This window comes from Ciconia boyciana, chromosome 15, assembly GCF_034638445.1.
Source record: "Ciconia boyciana chromosome 15, ASM3463844v1, whole genome shotgun sequence".
In the NCBI taxonomy this organism is placed as follows: Eukaryota; Metazoa; Chordata; class Aves; order Ciconiiformes; family Ciconiidae; genus Ciconia; species Ciconia boyciana.
Window position 1 is genome coordinate 8228301 of NC_132948.1, and position 12999 is coordinate 8241299.

The following is a 12999-nucleotide window of genomic DNA, read 5'->3' on the forward strand; positions in this document are numbered from 1 at the left end:
CCTGTGGCGTCTTCCGGGTAGCGCCACGCCCCCGGCGCAGGAGAGGCTCGTGGAGGTTGAGAACTGGTGAGCGCTCACGCCAATCATAGGAGGAGCAGCCAATGAGAAGGGAAGATGGAGGAGGGGCGGGCCACTTGCTATTTAAGGCCTAGGAGTCCGACCCTGGTTGCTATGCGACGGTGGCGGCCTTGGCGGGAGGAGGTCGTCGTTGCTCTCCTCAGGCCCGGCCCGGCGCCGTCACTTTCCTCAGGTTCGGGGCAGGGCTCTGGGGAGGTCCAGCCCGGCTGGGCCGCTTGAGGGTGCAGGGCCGGGAGATGGCAGCTGCCTGGCTGGTGCGGCCCTCTCTGTGGAGGGGCTGGGGACGGCCAGGAGCTTCAGCCAGCGGGGCTCTGTTGGGGCGAGGTGGTGTGGGGAGCACAGCAAACCGTCCTCAGTGCTCACAGCTTGTTTATTTGCATAGTAAAAAAAAAAAAACTTTTCTGTTTGGTCGAAATATTCTTGTCACCTATCCCTGGCCTTTCTGGAAAAATGCTCCTTTCTTTTTTTTCCCTTAAGGCAGCAGAGTGTGTCAGTAAGCAACGTACCTTGGTGCTCTGCAGCAGGGCTGTGCTTCTCCCCTCCCTCGGCTGGAGACCAGGAATGGGGAGAGATTTGTCAAAAGCTGGAGGGAAAGAGAAAGAATGTTTTAGGCAATTGCAGGTAACTCCCTCAGATTTCAGTATCCAGCAAGATAAGATGTTTTTCTACTAGATGCTTACACAGCAAATCATCACTGGCAGGGAAAAATAACCTTGTTTGTCAGAAATAAATTGTGGTAATTTAAACTATTTTTCTACTTTGTAGCTGACAATAGTGAAAAAGCAGGTACAGTAAATACAGCTTTTGCGTTGTGAGGGTTTGGAGCATTCCTGCATGACATGCCCAGAGGAACGCTAAAGAAGGTAGACTTGGATAGCTTCTCTGCAGACAGTGCACACTGTGCTTCTGTGCAGCACAGACCTTAACAGCGTTCTTCAGCTGCGATGGCTCGTCTTGCTGTAGGGTATTTCAGGGGGAGGTTTTACCAGCATCTGTCCTCTCTGCTTCTGCGTACTGTTATAGCACTGGCTGGGGTGAAGGAGTAAAGAATGTGTCTAAAACTTGCTTGTGATACTGGATTGGGTTTGTTGACAAGAACTTAAGATGAAAAAGGAGCAAATTTAAATTATTTTAGTAAAACGAACAAATGCTCTTAAACATGAAGTTCAAGAAAGGCAAGTACTGCATTTGGGAAGAGGAAGTCAGGCCCAAAATATGCCCTAATGCCTGCCCCTGTGTCTGCCTCTGCGCAGGATGTCCATTGCAAAGCCTCAGAGAGCAGCCAGCTCTGAGATCCCTCCTGATGTTTTGAGCACAAACACGGTATTCTCCTTCTCAGATACTGTTCCTCACGCCTGTTGGGAATGTGCCAAGGGTCCCTTTCCTGAACAGTGCCTTGAAACCAAACCTTTCAGAGGAACTACTGGTTTGGTGGTCTCTTTGCATGGGGGACTTCCAGTGATGAGGACGAGCCGCCTTTGGCCCAAATGATCAAAGAACACGCTGCCAGTGCTTAAGTAAGAGCATGCTGTCCCGTAGTGTGGATGCTGTCTGTACACAGCATCCTGATCCAGGTTAGCTTTGTGCTGCTCCTATGCCATCCTGCTTCCTCTGCAAATGATGTTGCATTACATGGAGGTTTCCAGAGACAGTCTTCCTTTTTGTGCTCATTTTCAGTGGGGAAGGCAGTAACCGCTCTCTCAGATGTTTATTGATTTTACTGGGATTGACAAAAGCAGCTTGATGAACTCAGTTCAACCAGTGTTCCTAAAAAGAGACTGACAGCACCTCAAGCTCTGAGACCACTCAGCAGCAAATGGAGCCCAAGGCGATTCCTGCAGCACAAAATTACCATGTCCTCCAGCCATTTGGAGCCTGCCAGAGCCCGTTAATGCTGAAAGATAAGTTTGGGGGATAATTAGCATTTGAAGGATGAGCAAATCTATCTGCCCTTCAAGAGGAAGCTTTGACAGAAATGTGTATTTTCCTCAGTGCCAATGATTCGACACCCAAGCCTAATTATGGAATAATTATAGAGCAATGATGTATTTTACTTTTAAAAATGGTGAGAAGCACATTTAGAATCTGTTCACCAATTAAACCTGATCCAACAGAGGAGAACAACACTGATAGCCAGGAATGCCTGGCATCTCATCCTGGCTTTGACGCCTCTCAGGGTTCTTCTTTGTGACTGCTGTGCTAGAAGCTGACGATGCCACGCTGTCCCTTGGGGATGCCAGCAGTACTGCTGGTACTTGGCATTTCTATAGCTCTTCCTTAGCGCAGATCTGGGCCAGCTCAAGGGTTGCCATTGCCAGTACATCATAATCACAATTATTTATGATTTTTGTCTGACATGGTGAAGGGAGATCCCAATGTAGATGGTAGGAAAGAGTAGGGCTGTGAAATGCTGGAGCTGTGGCCCTGGGTTGGCCCCTTGGGGCTCCCTGGCAGCTCTTGGCATGGTTGGACATGGACGTGTCTGGAGCCACGGTTGTGCCGAATGGCTCTGATCTGGACCCTTAACCTCTAGGGGGAATTTGCATTTGAAATGGTGTCCTTGGCTACGGCGTTGCAGAGGGATGCTGGAAGCATTATGGTTGTGTCATGGGAGAAGACGTGTAAGAGGCTGGTTCTTATTACTTAATATTTGAGGCTGAATCCAGTGAATGTGGAAGCAGAAGGGTCGCTGCAGCCAGTAGATGGCACTGACTCATTTCGCTGCTCTGTAGAAACCTCCCAGCGCGCTGCAGTCTCTCTCCTGGACCTTTCTACCTTCTGCTTTTAGAGGCAGTGATCATGAAAAACATATTTGAGTCGAGTCGGTCGAGTAAGGCTCTGGTTTCCTTTTGGAACTGTTTGTACTGGGCTAAAAATCGCCTTTCTGTGCACTAAGGAGGTTTTTGGGATCTGTTGCTGATGAGGTGTAACGGTGGCTGGTGGCACAGGCCTTGCATTTCTCTGAAGCTTGCACAGTGCTGTGTCTGATGGTGGCTGTTAGGCTGATCCTTGGGATAATCTTACCTGACATAAATTTGGAAGATGTGATAAGGCAGAAGCGTTAGTATCGTTTCTTTCTGGCTTTCCTGGGCCACATGTTAAAAGGAAAAAAAATCTTTGCAAAAGGGAGGACTCGTCTGCCCTCCCTTTCCAGCCTTCAGTCTGGCCATGCTGCATAGCGGCTGGTGGTGGAGTGCTGCAGGCCCAGCATCCCCCGCAAGCCTTGCCATGCTGGGGGTGCTGGTGGTCTCTTTTTGTCCCCCTCCAGCCTGGGTTTCATCTCTTATTTCCTGTCCTCTTGGGCAGTGTAGTTGGAGCTTGCTGGCAACCGGTTGCCCTTGAGTTGTTGGGTTAAACTGAGGCAATGAGGAGGCAGTGATCTACTTGAGGAGCATCACTTGGGAAAGGCTCCTTGTCTGTAGGAGGGTCTTGTTGTCAGGAGAAGCTACTGGATGCAGAGACAGAATTGCATATTGAAGTATGGGATTTTAATCAATGAACAGATGGGCAAGTAAGAGATCAAATGCCTGGTGGTAAAGCTGTCACACAGGTCAAAGCAAGGTTGTTGTGAAAAACGGTTTTGACATTCTCTGCTGCACTGTTTGCAAGGCAAACAGAAAACCATGTCCTGGATCCAAGTGCTAGCGAGCAGTGTAAAGACCAAAGGGATTTTTAATTAAAGAGAAAATAGAAGGGTAAGCAAAAAGCAAGAGCTAGATTGCACTGTGGTAATTACTACTTCTAGCTGCAAACCAAAGACTCAGATTGAAGGGGTTCAAGGCTAAGTGAATGATTTAAAGCTCTTAGTGCAAACATTGAGAAGCACAAACAGAAGACTGAATAGATAGCTGAAAACAAAGCTCTGAGAGGGTGCAGGAACAGAGGGCTTTGTTGGCTCTCTTAACGAATAATGAGGAATGAGCTTCTCAGACAGATTGGTTTGCGGCACTGGGAATAAATGGACAAAAGGAAAACTTTCAAAGCAATACTGCAGCTGAGCGTGACGTTATTTCAGCTAAGCTGGGACAGAGCTGTTCTAACATCAGACCAGTAAGCTTGTTTCAACCAGCAGGTCCCAAGCAAAGCCGCTCTGCAATGTCTGGGTATAATGAGGAATGCAATTTGGGGGAAGAAGGGAATAAGGAGTCCCATCTGTGTGGAAGAAAAGCTCTTTCATTATTGCACTTGTGGTCAGCACAGTTTTTCAATCAGCCACACATTGCTGTTGGTTTGAAGGTCTGGAAGGCTGTTGGGCACAGAAATAACCATCCAAAGTGAGTGGCGAACGCTGCTGGGCTGGTGCTGTCCCCAGGCAGGGACAGAGGTGGAAATGGCAGCATTTAGGATGACTCCCTATTCTACTACTTGTGAAGAGTTTTCGGTCATGGCGCTGGGAGCTGTGGAGAATTGGGAGCAAACCTGAAAACTCTTGGAAAAAACAACATATTCTGTGGGAGAGAATGTTGTTTCTCGTGGCAGTTCCTGTTCTTGCTGGCTGTCCTGCCTTGGAGTAAGAAACATCAGCTTTATGGATGTTGAGGGCTGTAGAAAGCCACAGTCATACATGATCCCAAGGTTGAAGAGGACATTTCTTGGGTACCTCCATCTGTTTCTACCACTGAGCGTCATTAGGGACTTCTTGGCTGTTTACTCACAGTCCCCAAACTCTGTGGGTGTCCTGCCTCAGAGGGGACTTGGGAGAGGGGTAAGGACAGGCTGGCAAGTGGCTGCATGCTCGTCTCTAGCCTGTCCTTGAAGCTGAGGTGGAAATGCTGACTCTATAATAAGAGTCATTTTGGACTAACTGCCACATATACTTGAGTAATGTGACTCCATGCCAGGCAATCTGGAAATATATTAAACCCATGAGCTACTGCAGCGATGATTTGCATGTCAATAACAGAAGGGAAATTGCCTCCCACAGTCTCCTCTCTGGGTTTTGATCCTGTGAAGTGCTAGGTATCCCCAACTCCAGTCCATTTAATTGATTCCAGGAGGCAGTGGAGACCTCCTGGGATAATGAGGGCTTCTGGGGTAAGATGCTTAGCTAATCTCTTGCTTTTACCTCCCCACTCCTCTGGCTGAGGGGGGGAGTTCAGCTAAAAACACACAAAAGCGATGGTAGTTAAGAGGGATTTAGCGTCAAAGTCTATGTAGGCTCATGTTCCTGCTGCCCATCCTCCTGGCATGCTGCACAGAGCTTAATCGGTCTCTGACTGAATATTGGGGAGCACGGAAACCTGCTTAGGAAATGGGACAAAGTTGAGCAGCTTCCCAACAGCCACTCAAGGGTGAAAACAACCTCCTGAACGTTTCCAGGTGCCAGAGGAGCAGTCGGATCAGGGCAGTGCTCACAGTACAGCCTGGCAGAGAAGGGTGGAGAGCTGTCTGTGTGCTGCAGCAGAGACCTCTCTTCCAGCAGGCATGCTTACTGGGGATATATTTGCAAGATGCATCATTTAATAGTTGAAACTCTGCACGCTTGCTGTCTCCAGGGCTTGTAATCTAGGACAAGGAGGGCTAAAACAGGCAAGAGGGTAGGTGTTTTGTAGGAGCAGATTACAAAAGGAGCTATTTTACCTTGTAAGATTCTCAGCTTGCTCTCTGCTAAGGCACTGACAGCTGTTGGAGCTTAGCAGGTGTCCCACAGAGATTTGGGAGGGCAAGGCAACAGCTTGTCAGACTTGGAGGTGGCACTTCTCCTCGCTGATGTGAGGCTTGGCTGAAGGTGGTCCTTCCTGCAGGTGGGGAGCATGAGGCTGGCACTGTTGGGGTCCCTGGGGGCCTGTGTGTGTGCTCAGGGAGATGCCTATGCCATCGGCTGTAGCGGGGCTGGAGGCAGTGGTGGCTCTGGTGGCCCCAGGCACCATGCTTGTGCTCTCTGTGCTCAGGGATCCTCCTCTAGTCTTGGATGCCCTCAAGCTCTTCCCTTCTGGACTTCACTTAAAAAATCCACCCTGTTTAGATCTGGGAATGACTTGATCCTCATTACTCTTGCCTTTATATTTTTTCTTGGTGATGTTCAGCTGCAAGAGGCTTTTGGCAGCTGAGAATGGAGCCAGTGGTGGTGTCTGGCTGGAGGTGCTTCCTCACAGGCAGCTGTCCCCGTCCTGCCTGCTTTGGCTTGGGGGACCAGGATGTCCTTGTGCTGCTTGCCAGAGCCCTGGGTGCAGGATGTGGCTGGGGGAGAGGCAGAATCTGAGAGTGGTCTGGGGACAGCTGTGTGCTATGGAGGGCCATGGGTGGCTGCTGAACAGGGGGACATTTTTCCTTAAAGGTGCCAGGAGAGGGGACGATGCTTGGTCACCATGGCAACTGCAGCCAGCGCAGGGATGCTGGGGAGGCAGAGGTGCTGGGGGATGCTCGGGGGGCTGCGAGTGAGCCTGGTGTAGGCTGGGCTGGGTGCTGGAGGCCAGCGTGTCCTGGTCCTGGGCTGATGTCCAACATTTCAGTCTTTTGATCAGTGCGGAGTGCCTGCGAGGGTCTCTGCTCAGCCGGGACTGCCCTGAGCAGCGTTTGATAATGAGGATGCTCCCAGAATGCAGTCTTTGAGAGCTATTTAAGTTCCTAAATCCCAGGAAGCAAAGCAAGGGCTCTGGAGCAGAGGCCTCGGTAACTGCCGGCTGCTCTGGCTTTGCTTCTCCATGAATCTAAGTTCCCAAAAGCTCCCGGAGCCTGGGATATTCAAATGTCTCTTTATATGTGCTGATTGTTAAAAATACAAACCAAAGCAGGTGGACGATCCTTTATAAATCACAAAGCATCTCTGTGGTTAGTAACATTGACGTGGAGATCTGATCTCCGGAACTCTGCTTGACTGTTTTCTCAGCACCTACGCTCAGAAACAGGCGAGGCAAGAGTTGGAAGAAATGGATTTGCGAAGCAATCTGTGCTGTTCTCAGCAGAGCTCAGACGCTGACTCGAGAGCCCTCTTGGAAATACAGAGAAAGAGCATGTGTAGTTCACAGCTTTTCATGGCTCTCTGTTAATTTTCTTGCATGCTGCTAAATAAAATGCGTCCTCTGAAATTCCTCCAAATTAAAACTCAGGCTCCCCTCTCCCCCCTGCCAGTAATGGTGCAGAGAACAGCCCCTGTTTATTACCAGCAGTGTAACTCCATCTTTATCAGGTTCCTCCAGCACTCTGCAAAACTCAGAGTTGTTAAACATTTCACTTTATACGGCTGGATTTAATTACTTTGGAGATGGAATGTTAAATCTCCTCTGTTGGGCTTTATGGCTTTCAACAGGAAGAGGCTGAGCTGGAACAGGAGCTGTGTGTAAATCTCTCTCTGTGCTGGTATGTAGGGCAAGCACCATGAGCTGCTTTCACAAGCTCTCGGCATAGCATGGAAGCTCCTTGCTGCACTGTACATGTGCAGCTCTTCTCTGCCAATGCCAGCAGAGCCCCGGCACCACGCTGTGCTCGCCCTGTCTGTTCCTGAGCCCTCGCTGCTGGCTGCCTGTTCCCAAAAGGAGTGACGCTGGGGTGGACTGCGGCAGGCTCCTGTTTGGGCTGGGTGAAGGGATGGGAGAAGCTGAGAGTGGTGTGCTGATGCTCCTGTGCCAGCTCCATCCCAGCCTTGTCCTGCAGGACGTGGGCGCAACATGCTGGCGGAGGAGAACCGAGCTGCGCCTTTCCCCAGGAATGCAATGCAGATGCTGTGGAAATAAATACAGTGCAGCTAGGGCATGCACACATGGGCTCGTGCCTTGTCTGTCAGCTCAGGTGATTTGTCTAAACCCGCATGCCATCTTAGTGGTAGGAAGCCTTTCTGATGAAGCATGGTTGTTATCATTTCTTGCCGCATAGCCAACTTGTTACCTGCTTTCCAGTACTCGAATCTCACACCTGCACCCCTCTGCCTGCCACCCCCTCCCTGCAGCTCCCCAGCGGTGACTGATTGTCAGGCTGAGCTCCGGCTCTCTGCCCTCCCTCACTGCGACTTCCTCGCCTGCCTTTTGCTCATCTCCAGAAGCTGCAGCTTAGATCTGTGCTGTTTGTAGCTAATGATCAGCTACTGCCAGGTGAGCCTAAACCCCAGCCCACGGTGTTGGCAGCTGGATGCAGTTCAGGTCCTGAAAGCGGTGGCACATCTGTTGCTTTTGCTGGCTGGGCCAGCACCGTGCCTTCGCACAAAGCAGCGAGGTGCCTCCCTTTTCTCAGAGATCTGTCCATTTTGGAAGCAATAATAAGATTGCCATTTCTCCCAGACATGGCAAATGGCTTCAGGCAAGAGCTAAGAGCTCTGTGGAATTACTTCAGTGGAGCTGATGCTTGCTGAATGTTTCGGTGAATGGCCAATGCTGGGTCATAATTCACTGCAGCTCCTCCGGGGACGGAGCTGTAGTTTGGCCAGTGGTGCTGCACGGCATAGCTGTGTGCTCAGTATGAGTGCAAGCCAGGATGATGCTCTCTTCTTTGGTGGGGATCAGCGTTCAAGGGCTTTTTACTCTCGAGGAGAAACAATGTTTCTCCTTGTTCTGCATTCATGGACTCCTGGCTGATGGCTCATTTGTGTCATATATCCAGGGCTACCAAGGAAGAGAAAAGCCTGAGGATGGAGGTGGCCCTTTGCTGTCCCGTTGAGCTGTAGTCTGGGAAGATGCCTGGTGATTACCTGGCCTCTGCTCTGGGAGGGCTGGGTCACTCGTTAGTCCAGCTACCAAATTAGTGACAGTCAGATCGTGCAGAAAACAGCAGCTCGCCTGGGAGCCCTTGAATGTCAGGAGTAAGTAGTAGCCTCATCTTTTATAGTTACTTTATTTGCAGACCTTTAATTGAGGCTCCTGCTGACATTTGGGCTATGTGCCTTGCCAGCCGTGGGCAGCAGGCTGGGCAGGCTCCCTGACTTCCCAGAGCATGAACCTGCTAATAACCGGGCTTCTGCAGAACCCAATCTTCGCTGTGTTTTTGTTCTTGTTTAGTTATTACATTTAGTCTCTAGTGACTACAGAGCTGACAGCTGGTAAAGATTTGCATATGGCATGAAATTAAGTGAGTTCATTTTAATGTCTAATCTGTGCAAAGCTGAAATTTGGTTTCTAAAAGCCTTGCTTTGCCTTATCATTGCTGGCACATCTGCTTCATGCATTAGCCTTTGATTTCTAAAAGTTTATTTTCCCTGTATTTCACCAGGATGAACAATTAGAGCATATCTTTGCAATCTTTTGTAAATGGTTTAACACCAGAGCTCAGGATCCTCCAGGGTGTGCAGCAAGTGTTCTGCCTACCCGTTGAGAAGAATCCCTTGCATTTCCACTGTGGCTTTCTGCTGGCCTCTTCCCAGCAGCAGTCTGCCATGAGAAGCTCCCCTAGCCCTTCCTGCCATGGCATACTCTGGGATTACACAACACCAGCTGTAAATAGGCTCCTTCCAGCCAGCGCCTCTTTGATCAGCTTCCCTCGAGTGTGCAAAAGTTACTTGTAAGCCTTTGCTTGTCCTCAAAGCGCGAAGCCAGCTTCAGAACTGGACCGCGCTATTTATTTCAGTTTCTCTTCAGTTTTTTCTCGTTCACCTCTTGTGCAAAGTGTTGAGAGGGAAACCAGCTGTGCCCAGCGTGGGGTATGGTGGGGGAATTGCTCTTAGACCTCGTCTATGCTCGGGGAATACAGACAGAATTTGTCAGATGCAGGGAGCCCTGGAGTAGCAGGTCCCGCAACTCGTAGTGTTCCCACCTGTCTGTCCCTGAGATCAAAGCGTGCCCTGTCAGGGCTGTTTTGGGACTCAGGGATGAGGCAGCAGCTAAGAGTGATGTACGAGAGGTCAAAATAACACAGCAGCTGCTAAAGCTGAACCAGTGACTTGTCTTGCATCTAACAGGGCTGTTTACTGGTATTCTAAGAGCAGAGAAAATGCTGGATGGATGTTGTAAATGCTTTGTAGGAGCTGTTTCCTTCAGTGTAAATGAGCTGGTGGACTGGCCTTCCAGTACGCTGTGCTCGTGGTGCCCGGCTTTGAGAGAAGATGACAAAAGCATCTGGCAGGAGCATTTGATGTTTGTGAGATGCGTCGTTTCTGATTCAGGTCTCCACCCCAGTAGAGTTTGGAGGATCTGGGAATGCAGATGGAGCACCTGAAAGGAGGTTCTCAAATATTTTGAGTTAGGAGAGAAGTGAAAAATACTCTGAGTCTCAGGAAGCAAGTGCTGAGAAGGCATCCATCCAGCTGTGGCCCCAGAGCAGAGCTCTTGCAAGCCGTTACTCTTACACAAACCAAAATAGCTCAGGTTTGTTCATGCGCTGAAGGGGAGTTCAGATCCAGACAGCAGAGAAGGGGGATGCCAGGACAGTGATGCTGGAGACAGACGGGTGGGAGTGAGCTGGGCTGGCCAAGACATGTCCCAGCGGGCTCCCTCCAGCATGACTGTGATTCAGTAACGCTGGAGTTCAAGAGAGCGCTTGACTTGCTCTTTTCTCATGTTCTGCACCAAAGATCTTGGCGTCATTCAGACATAAGCTAACCAACTCCTTGGGATGTGTCGTCTCCTCCTTCACCTGCCTTTTCAGGTGGGGCAGGTGAAGCCGGGGGTGGTGAGGGGACAGACTCTGATCGTACAGCCGTGAAGCTGGGACAGAATTCAGCTAGTGCACCGGCCTCCCCGCGTGTCCTGGGTATGTGGTCTCTGCTTGAAAAGAGGCAGAAAGCAGAAGCAGGGAGTGGATTTGACAAGAGCACAGTAGTCTTGGGTTTGCGTAATGAGCTGGAATTGCAAACCTTGTGAATCTAGTGATGAGAAAAGAGTAGAGTGCACTGCAGTTGTCTCTATGGGAGGTCTGACCTTTCTGAGCTTGAAATTCAGGACTGAGAAAGCAAAATCCTAGGTTTTTGGCAAATGATACAAGTTTTCCTCCAGACCATCTGGAATGGAGCTTGGGGTTGGGGGTTTTGGTGGGTTTTATTTGTTTTTTTTTTTCTTTATTCTTTAAAGTGTCTTTTATTTAGCAGGCAAGACATCTAGAGACTGGATAAGGAATCAGGCAGGGGAGGAAAAGCAGCAGGCCTGCAGCTCATGCACAGAAGCCATTTGCAAAGGCTGTGATGCTGCTAAACAGCCTCTTGCTTTAGCCTCCCCAGCACGGCCAAGAGAGGAGCTGAAGGGCTCCTGCCTGCTCTTCAGTGTCAGCTCTGTCCTGTCCCTGCCACGCTTGGCCCTTGCAGGATGCCACCAAGCACCCAGGTTTGCCTTTTGCTGACTGAGGAGCCAGACCTGGGTTTGAAGAGTCTCCATCCCTCAGTGCTCTCAAGCGACTTGGGGTCTGAGCCCTGGCATCTGTGTAGCGCCTGGGTAGAGCCAAAGGGATGTGGTGGAGGAGCTGCGTGTTGGTATCAGGAAAGGCCCAGGGAGTCGGAGGATGGTAAATCTTGTTTGTGGAGGGAGAGCAAGTTCTAGTAGAGATGAGTTGTGCCTTCGTCTCCCTCAGGCTGCAGTGAGGTCATGCACACATCCTCTTTGCTGGTGTTTATTAGTGCTGCTGCTTGAAAGATCCTGGCTCTTGGCTCAGGCAGCTGCTCATTTGAAGAAATCAATTAAATTAAATTGGACTGGATGGAGGTGCAATGTGGGTGTGAAAGGCTGTGGCAGAGGTCTGTAAATCCTGCTTTCAGCAGCACTGGAGCTGCCCCTGTGCTTTCAGTCTTCCCTCTTTCTCTGAAACCAAAACCCTTTTCCAGCTCCTTCCCTTGTCCTTGCTTCTGCTCTTCTTCAGGAGGAGAGGAGGTTGGCAGGGCAAGAACTACAGAGCAGGAGAGCTGATAAATCGTTGCTGTATTTTGTACGAAGCCACATGGGGCTGCGTGCTCCCACCGTGGGCAGCGCTGTGACCCAGACTCTGCAGAAGCGGCCGCCTGGCCGTGCTGAGCATTGCCTGCCGAGGAGCTGGCCCTTCTGCGAGCTCCTTGCCTCATTCCAAAGAAACACTAATTTGCTAGGGGTAATTTATTTTGCAGTGGTTTTGCTGCTCGGAGGGCAGTAAAAGCAGACAGGTTGATCTCAGCTGTGTTTGAATGTAGCTTCCCTGCCGGCTTCTGTGCATAACTGCTGCTGCGGCTGGGTTCCCTGCTCCGCAATGATTGAACAAAAACACACAAACAGCTCCTGGGTTAATGAGATTAAATGTATCCAGTGGAACATCTCGATTTGTCTGGAGTGTGCTTCTTGTCCAGGCGCTATTTAAATCCATGTTTGAAGGCATGAGGCTTTGCAAATCCGCCTCTCTGCAAGCACCATCTCTAAGTTTTGGTCTGAAGTGGGGTTGAAATTTCCCCCTTGGGCTCATCAAAGCCTTCCCTGGTGCTGAGCCATGCCAGTAGCCAGCTGATGGGCTGATCCCCCACACCTGGGGCCATGGGTTATAATGCTGCTGGTAGCTCCCCACACTTGTTTGGCAGCTGAATGGGAGGAGTGGGGATTTTGAAATAAGCACAGCAGGGAAGAATACCCCATGATCTAAAGCAAGCAAGCAAAATCTCATTTTCCCCTTGAATTTCAGAGGGCTGAGCAGCAAACAAACAATTATTTCTCTGTGACTTTGCTGGGTAGATCTATAATTCCTGAGTGACAGGGGACCAGAGCTCCAAAAGCGAGCTGATGGATAACCGGGGCGACAGCAGGGACGATGATCTGCTGGCACAGAGCGCTCCCACTGCCTGCCGCACGGTGAATTGGCGTGGCGAGGAGAGACCTCCTCGGGGCTGCAGAGATGCCTCCATCCCTCGCTCCTGGGACCCGTCACGGCTTGCTGAGCCTCGGAGGTGCGGGGCTGAGGTCTGGCAAGGCGGAAAGTAGCAATGCTATGAAGCCATGCATGGAAGGAGCAAGCAATTCCATGTTGTGTTTTTCTCCCCCTTGGTGCACAGAGTTTTATGTACTGTAAAATTTGTTGTGTTATTGGAAATGGCATTTTGGTGGGGGTTTGTAC

The 12999-nt window shown here is 50.3% G+C and overlaps 1 protein-coding gene across 2 annotated transcripts in view; it reads left to right on the forward strand.

The window, feature by feature from the left end:
- Positions 1-182: 182 nt before the first annotated feature.
- CMKLR1 (chemerin chemokine-like receptor 1) overlaps positions 183-12999 on the forward strand; it is a 46898-nt gene continuing 34081 nt past the window's right edge. Inside the window, exon 1 of one of the 2 annotated variants that reach the window (XM_072880214.1) lies at positions 183-250. The gene's annotated coding sequence lies outside the window, so the exon portion shown is untranslated. The remainder of the gene's footprint in view (positions 251-12999) is intronic. The other variant, XM_072880213.1, reaches the window with a different exon arrangement.